At 42.3% G+C, this 7,868-nt stretch overlaps 1 protein-coding gene across 2 annotated transcripts in view; it reads left to right on the top strand.

Moving 5' to 3' along the window:
- Positions 1 to 7,868, top strand: part of nckap5l (NCK-associated protein 5-like) — a 42,280-nt gene that overhangs the window by 19,937 nt on the left and 14,475 nt on the right. For both annotated transcript variants that reach the window (XM_034875640.1, XM_034875642.1), the window contains exon 2: positions 1,490 to 1,568. The gene's annotated coding sequence lies outside the window, so the exon portion shown is untranslated. The remainder of the gene's footprint in view (positions 1 to 1,489; positions 1,569 to 7,868) is intronic.

Here is a 7,868-nt window from a genome sequence, read left to right as displayed (position 1 = left end):
CCCCCCCCCCCCCCCAACAACCCCGGGATTCCCGCCATCAAGCACTCAAGATCTCATGACAAACTGACACATCTTGTGATTTCTGTCCTATGATTTGAAGGAAGTTTGTAGGTTTTGTTTCAACATTGGTTGGGGGGGCACATTATAACTTGTGGGTCTTGGCGTCCTCTGTCATAACATTATCTGCGTCACTTAATTTCCTGCATTCTGATGAATCTTTATGCAAAAAAATAGACATTTTCTGCAATTAATTCTTTATTAGGAAAAAGGAAATGATTATTCATTATGCATTATTATCAGCTTCCTGCATATTCAAAACATCACACGTGTGTCGTGGTGTTCCTTTCGGTATCAGGTACTCAACTAATCTGTTAGTGAATGAGGCCTTGTTAAAGCCATAAGCTCTAAAGTTTAAAGCTACAAGAAATCCCATCTTTAATTGTCAGGCTCCTGTTGTGGTCTTTAAACCCCTGATGCAGCACAAGTAGACACAATTTTTGTTTTCCTTACATGTTTTAAGCCCCTGAACATTTTTTTTTGGGGTGTCCAGGGTACAAGCGGCCGAAATGGGTTTCGTTAGGAGGGGGGCTGGTGTCTCCCTTAGAAATAGGGTTAGTAGCTCTGTCATCCCAGAGGAGCTCGGAGCAGAGCCACTGCTCCTGCCCGTCGAAAGGAGCCAGTTGAGGTGGTTCGGGCATCTGGTAAGGATGCCTCCTGGGCGCCTCCCTAGGGAGGTGTTTCAGGCACGTCCAGCTGGGAGGAGGCCTCGGGGAAGACCCAGGACTAGGTGGAGAAATTACATCTCCAACCTGGCCTGGGAACGCCTCGGGATCCCCCAGCCAGAGCTGGTTGATGTGGCTCTGGAAAGGGAAGTTTGGGGTCCCCTGCTGGAGCTGCTGCCCCCGCGACCCGATACAAGGATGGATGGATGGATGGATGGATGGATGGATGGATTGGTTGTCTTTAAGGGTGTTGAAATGAATCCCTGCATTGGGATGCAGACCTGGACCAATCTGCATCTGTGCAGTGACAGACCATAATCGATTACTACTGATGTTATTTGTTGATTTTTTTTTTTTCTGCTGTGTTCAGACATTCAGGAAGTGTCTTTTTCAAAAATAGATTCAATAAAAAGGGCGGGATACACTGTATATCTGACTGCCCAAATGTATAAATGAAAACCATGTGTAGTAATATATAATAATATTGAGAAGGTGATGCATCGTGATATTGATTTGAACTGTTGACATAATAATCCTTATTGGATATCGTGAGACCAGTGAAGATTCACACCCCTAGTTGTCTTTCATATTTTTTTAAAAGGGGGGGACAAACCTACCCCTTCTAATATCTGGGGGACATATCCCATGCTTAACCCCCAGGTGATTGGCAGGCGTGCTGGATGTTTTACTCGCCTGAAGAAGAAAGCAGGAAGTTGAGAGTTTATTTATTAAAATGAAAATGTGTGCTTGTGTTTTCTCTCCTTCAGCTCCTTGGTGGTGTTGTTGGGCGATCGAGACAGAAGACGGACCCCTCTTCAAGGATCATAACCACAGCTGAAACCACAGGTGAGTGTCATCATGTAGTCAACTGGATGTGTTCTCTACGTATGAAACTTTTGATTATCAGTTTATATGCAGATGATTGGCTTGGTCTATAAAATGTGGGGAAAAGTGGGAAAGCCCATCACAATGACCCAGAGCAAGGTGATGCTTGTTTTAGGGCTGTGACCAACGATTGTTCTTATTCTCGATTTAATCTGCCAGTTGTGTCATTGAGTAATCAATTATTCACTAAGTCCAAAAAATGACAGCCGGACGGAGAAAAATGCCCCGGACAGTCCAAGGTGATGTCTCCAAAACCCAAATATATATATTCCAATCAGTCATATAAATCAGAGCAAAGCCAAGTTAATCTGCACATTTGAGAATCTGCAACCAGAGCATGTTTGACAAAAATGACTAAAACAAGTGTTAAATGTTATAAAGTCATCTATAAATTGACTAATAATTCCAATTCCATAATTCTATTTTGTTGCATTGTCCAACTAAAAGCAAAAAAACAAAAAACTAATATACTTGGAAAAGCTGCAAAATAGTTCCAACTGAGGAGCCGGAACGGGGGGGGGGACTCGTCAGTCCGTATTGCAGTGCGCGGGTCCTGTAACGTTCCAGTAACAGGGAACACCACTTCCTCTATCGCTGCTACAAAACCCCTTTCTCACTACAAAGGTAAAAAAACGGCCCGGGTGTGTGTATCACATCAGGTGACCAACAACAAAGCAAAGTCGCTTCACGTCTTTTCCTTCTCTCTTTTTCTGTGAGTAAAGCTGCCTTCAGGTGCGGTCAGAAATGTTGGTTTCGTCTGGCGACACTGCAGCTTCACATATTTGCTTTTGAAAAGCACCAAAACCTCGAAGCTTAAAAACTGAAAATTTCAAAATAACACTTTCTGTCCTTGTGAAAAGTTAAAGCGACCTATGCAGAAGTGGCTGCTGGGTGATTTGTTTAAAGGACACCATGGATATTTGTTTACATTATGTTTTTTCCTCTGGTGTCACGTTACTTTATTTGTTGCTGGTGAATGCTCAGCCGGGTCCCCACAGCTCCCATTCTTCATGTTCAGGTCTATCCGTCTGAGAAGAAAAGCAGCACATGCCCACTTGGCTCCGAGGCCAACACTTGATCCTCTCAGCACTGCTCAATGATTGGAGCTTTAAGCTCTCGCTGCTCTGTGTCTACACTCGGCCACGTCACGGCTATCAGCTGTGTTCTTTCAGAAGAACAACAAAAAAAGCTTTGTGCTGACTTTAACCTCCAGTCCTATCTGTTTACTGACTTATTTGTCTTCCACCTTTTCCCTTATCATCTACTTACTCTCTCTCTCTCTCTCTCTCTCTCTCTCTCTCTCTCTTCCCCCCCCTCTACTACAGCATTCTTTTCTTGTAGTCACTGGTTTATTTCCCCATTGTTATAGTCGCAGTAAACAAAACAACAACTTATATCAAAGTTAAACCACATGGTTATGTTTTTTTTATGGGCATGCATTATAACTGCACCCCCCCTCCCCTTTTTTGACAGTATCTCATATAAAGTAGTGCTCATACGTTTATGAAGCCATGCTAAAGTCGCCTAATACTGTATCTGAAGTCTCTTTTATATAGACCTTAGTGGTCCCCTAATACTGGATTTGAAGTCTCTTTTATATAGACCTTAGTGGTCCCCTAATACTGGATCTGAAGTCTCTTTTATATAGACCTTAGTGGTCCCTAATACTGGATCTGAAGTCTCTTTTATATAGACCTTAGGGGTCCCTAATACTGTATCTGAAGTCTCTTTTATATAGACCTTAGTGGTCACCTAATACTGGATCTGAAGTCTCTTTTATATAGACCTTAGTGGTCCCCTAATACTGGATCTGAAGTTGTTTTTTTTAATGTAGAAACACCAAACATCTAAAGGCTCCAGGTTTGCAAATGTGAGTTTCACCTACATTAACTAACAGTAAAATCCTGCTTTTACATTAATGCATGAGTTGGGCTGGCTACGGTTAAAAACATCTTTGATACCAATATGATACCTGTTTATAAAACAAAATGAATGGACAACATTACGGCACAAATCTTTTAGCTTATGTTTCAGCTCCTACTACGTGAGCCCGTCTCTGTGTAATGTCGAGTTGTGTGTGTGTGTGTGTGTGTGTGTGTGTGTGTGTGTGTGTGTGTGTGTGTGTGTGTGTGTGTGTGTGTGTGTGTGTGTGTGTGTGTGTGTGTGTGTGTGTGTGTGTGTGTGTGTGTGTGTGTGTGTGTGTACGTACGACGTGTACTGTCAGACAGCCAATCACAGACACTATAAGATCTTGGTAGAAGCATGCTGCATGCCAATCAGCATGCAGCATCTCAATGATGCGGATGGAATTTACCCCAAAGGTATTGAAATAGTGTGAAATAGGATATAGTATTGTAAATAGTTTTGGATTCAGTACCCGGCCCTTTGTATGGGTGATACAGATCTAATGACATATTATGTAATCGCATAGCAGTCACATGGGACATTCTGCTGAATGAAGTACTTTTAGTTTTGATACTTTTGAGCACATTTTCCTAACTTTACTTGCATACTTTTATTACATTGTCGTATTTTCACATTGTTTTATTAGTACTTTTACCTCAGTAAGGACGTGAGTACTTCCTCCAGCACTCAGCAGGTCAGCGTGCATAGCAGAGCCTTTAGTGTTGCGTGTGCAAGCACAGTGCGTCTGCCAGCAGAGCTCTGTGGAAGGAGCTCCCTGGCACTGCACCCCCGCTGGAACACACTGAGCCTCTGCTCTGCCCTGTCAATGAGCCTCTGTGTGCACAGTCCCGCTCCCAATGCACCACCATCAGGACCATACTGCCGTTTACCTCTCTCTCAATCTTTCTCTCTTTCTCTCTAAGAATTTAAAAAGTCAATTGTTTGCCACCCATTGCAGAGATCTGAGCATTGGAGTGATTTATGATATTAATTGTGAAGCCTTCATGTCCTTTCATCAGTGGATCAGCTCTTTGATTCTTTGACTCTTGAATCCAGCTCTTGTTTTCGGCCTGTTGGAAAGGGACATAACTGGTTTTAGGAGCTGTTTCTGCCTGGTGGCATATTCACTAAGGCCTGACGACGTTAACTCTGCACATCAAAGAGAAACCACAGCAGCACAACCACATTTTCATGTTTATATTTAGCTGCTCTTTTGTGTGTCTTTTGCTCCACGCTGTAATTTCCATGTGAGCGTTCGCAGAGAGAGATGGGTGCCTGCATCTGCCCCGAGCTTTAATGTGCATTAGTGAAGAGAAAAGCTGGTATTTATAAGCGCTCGGCATCCAGGGTCAAACGGACGGCTAATATCTGCTTCCGTTCTTAGAAGGGCTGCATCGATCAGCCCTCCATTATACCTGTAGCTTCAGCTGCGTTCAATAAGCACCACGCTTTGGTGCTGCTTAGCTCCGTCAGCCCGGCTTTACAATCCGCACTGGCGTTCAATAATCTTCCTGTAAACGCTTTGCAAACAGCTCCAGTTACACCAGGCCCAGCAGGCCTCACATGCTGATCTCACATCAAACCATTCTACATTTCCCAGTACTGAAGGGTCGGCACTTGTGTTTGAAAAATGACTGAAACGATGATGATATAAATAATTATTGACGGAACTTATTTTCTATCGTTGCAGCCGTTGCTTACTTTACAGTAAGGACTTGAAGAAAATGTTTTCTTTTTTTCAATTTAAAGCATAAGGCTGCTGTTATTCTGTATTTTTTTATTATCATTACTATTAAATCCCATGAAAAGATCAAATACTACACACTCCTGCTCAGCAGCAAACTGCAGACAGACTAGGGCAAATGAAATGAAATGAAATTAAAAAAATAAAATATGGTTATAGTACCATTTAAAGTAAGACCGCTAGAGAACTTCCTTTCAATTAGTCCTTCCCCATTTCGTGCATTCATTTTAATCCCATTCCATGCTCAATATTTTTGGCATCTTGGCACCCTGACCTGCCAACTCCGTCAAATACACCGCTCTCGACTTCCCTGCACCCCAAACACCACGCCGATCACACGGTTGCAGGGATTGGATGCAGACAAAACCACACAAATAGTCATGATTATTAAGATCCGGGTGCAAAAGGAAACTAATGCAGGTGTTGTTTGACTGGTGAAGTTTCGGTACTACGCTGTATTGGGTTATTTTGGTCCAATACCAAGCCATAAAACAGACACGGTTAGACAGCAGCTGGTGGACATAGGGGAGCATTTAGCAGCCAGAGAGACAGATACGTTACTCACAAAAACATTGAGAGAGAACATTGTACTTTTATTCATCAGCAAATCAGATAAATGCTTTTATTGCTCCATAACTACTGTATGTGTAAATAGACTGATTCTTGCATTGTGCGCTTTAATGTGTGAAAAAGACTTAATTTCTGGCAACGTTACCTAAACAGGAAGGTTGTGCGGCATTTGTCAGGGACTATTTACAGGGCCCGATTATTTACACATTTGGTGCTCTATTTAGTATTTGTGTCAGCAGTATGGTGTGGGATTTAGTCAAAATAAAGGTGTGTGTGTGTGTGTGTGTGTGTGTGTGTGTGTGTGTGTGTGTGTGTGTGTGTGTGTGTGTGTGTGTGTGTGTGTGTGTGTGTGTGTGTGTGTGTGTGTGTGTGTGTGTGTGTGTGTGTGTGTGTGTGTGTGTGTGTGTGTGTGTGTGTGTGTGTGTGTGTGTGTGTGTGTGTGTGTGTGTGTGTGTGTGTGTGTGTGTGTGTGTGTGTGTGTGTGTGTGTGTTTTCATGGGGATGAAGATATGTCACCCAGCCATTGAGGTGTGAGATCGCTGCAGAAGAATATGGAGACTTTTTACATGGCTTGGTTGAAATCTAAGGCATTCTGTGGCCTGTTATTTCTTTTGATCCCAGACTGTTGTTAAGGCTAACACACCGTTGCCATGCATAGCAGAGCGTTGCCATGGCCACAGTTCTGTTCACTCTGGAGGACAGAGTGAACAGAATCCGCTGGAAGAGGTCTGGATAATTTATCAGCTGTGGCAAAAAGTGGGGAAACGTTGATCAACTTCTGTCCTCCAATTCAACCAATGACAGCCGATCTACATCTTTATATACCGTCTATGATCGCTACGCAGTAACTTCAGCCGTAGGGACAGCAACGCTAATTAGTTAGCTTACATTGCAACATGTGACGCGTTACAGGTGTGTCAACTGCAGCGGCTGTGCAAAAAGGAAACGAGATCAAAGCACAGGCTTGGAAATGTACTTAAAGTATAAAAGTAGCCTTGCAAATGAGAAAATGAAGTGACAGCAAATCTTTGAACATGGAGTCCTAATAACAATAAATGTAATATGTCAGGCTCACAATGGTTTCATTTTCAATCATTCTGCCGTCCATAACACAAACGTAGCGGTGGAAGTGCAGCGTATATTCCCATCCGTTTAGTTTCTTCTGGAATTATTTGAAACTAAAGTAACGAGACAATTTTGTAATATGTAACAAGGAGAAAGTACCGATATATTCGTGTTAAAAATATAAGGAGTGAAAGTAAAAAGTTGGCATAAATAGTAAAGTAAAAATATCTGAAAAATCGACAGTGTACAGTAACAAAGTATTTGTAATTCAATTTTTTGCGTCAAATTATTGATTTTAGTTGGACCGTTCCTTTATATAGCGCTTTTCTAGTCTCATCGACTATTCAACGCATTTTTACATAGAACAGGAACCCTTCACACACATTCATACAGTAGTGGCCAAGGCCGCCGTACAAGGTGCCACCTGCTCATCACATACACACTCACACACATTTACACCTCCTCCTGATCACTCCATCAGGGTTGCATTCCCTATAACAACCACCTTGCTCTACTTTGTCCCTTACATATTAGTCATAAGGGATTATTCTCTCAGATAGTGGCCCTCCTAGAACTAGGTTCTGTGTCTTTCTGCCTGTTAAAATGAAGTTTTTCCTCTCTCATTCTTGAATTGTTGAGTTTCTGTAACTTATAGAGTGTGGTCCAGACCTACTCCATCTGTAAAGTGTCCTGAGATAATGTCTTTTATGATTTGACACTATAAATTGAAAACTTCTCTTTCTACTCAGTCATTGAAAATGATGCAGAATGGATGGATGATTGCGTTTGCTCGGTAATCATCATCATCATCATCATCCAAGAGGTGCGAGGCCTCAGTGGACTGTCCATGTCCAAACGCTGAAGCAGTGTTGACGTGAGATGTTGTGGCTGTCAGATAAACAGAATATACAGTGGGTACGGAAAGTATTCAGACCCCTTTAAATTTTTCACTCTTTGTTTCATTGCAGCCTTTTTCC

This window comes from Etheostoma cragini, chromosome 7, assembly GCF_013103735.1.
Source record: "Etheostoma cragini isolate CJK2018 chromosome 7, CSU_Ecrag_1.0, whole genome shotgun sequence".
Taxonomy (NCBI): domain Eukaryota; kingdom Metazoa; phylum Chordata; class Actinopteri; order Perciformes; family Percidae; genus Etheostoma; species Etheostoma cragini.
This window is presented reverse-complemented; position numbering and strand designations above follow the sequence as displayed.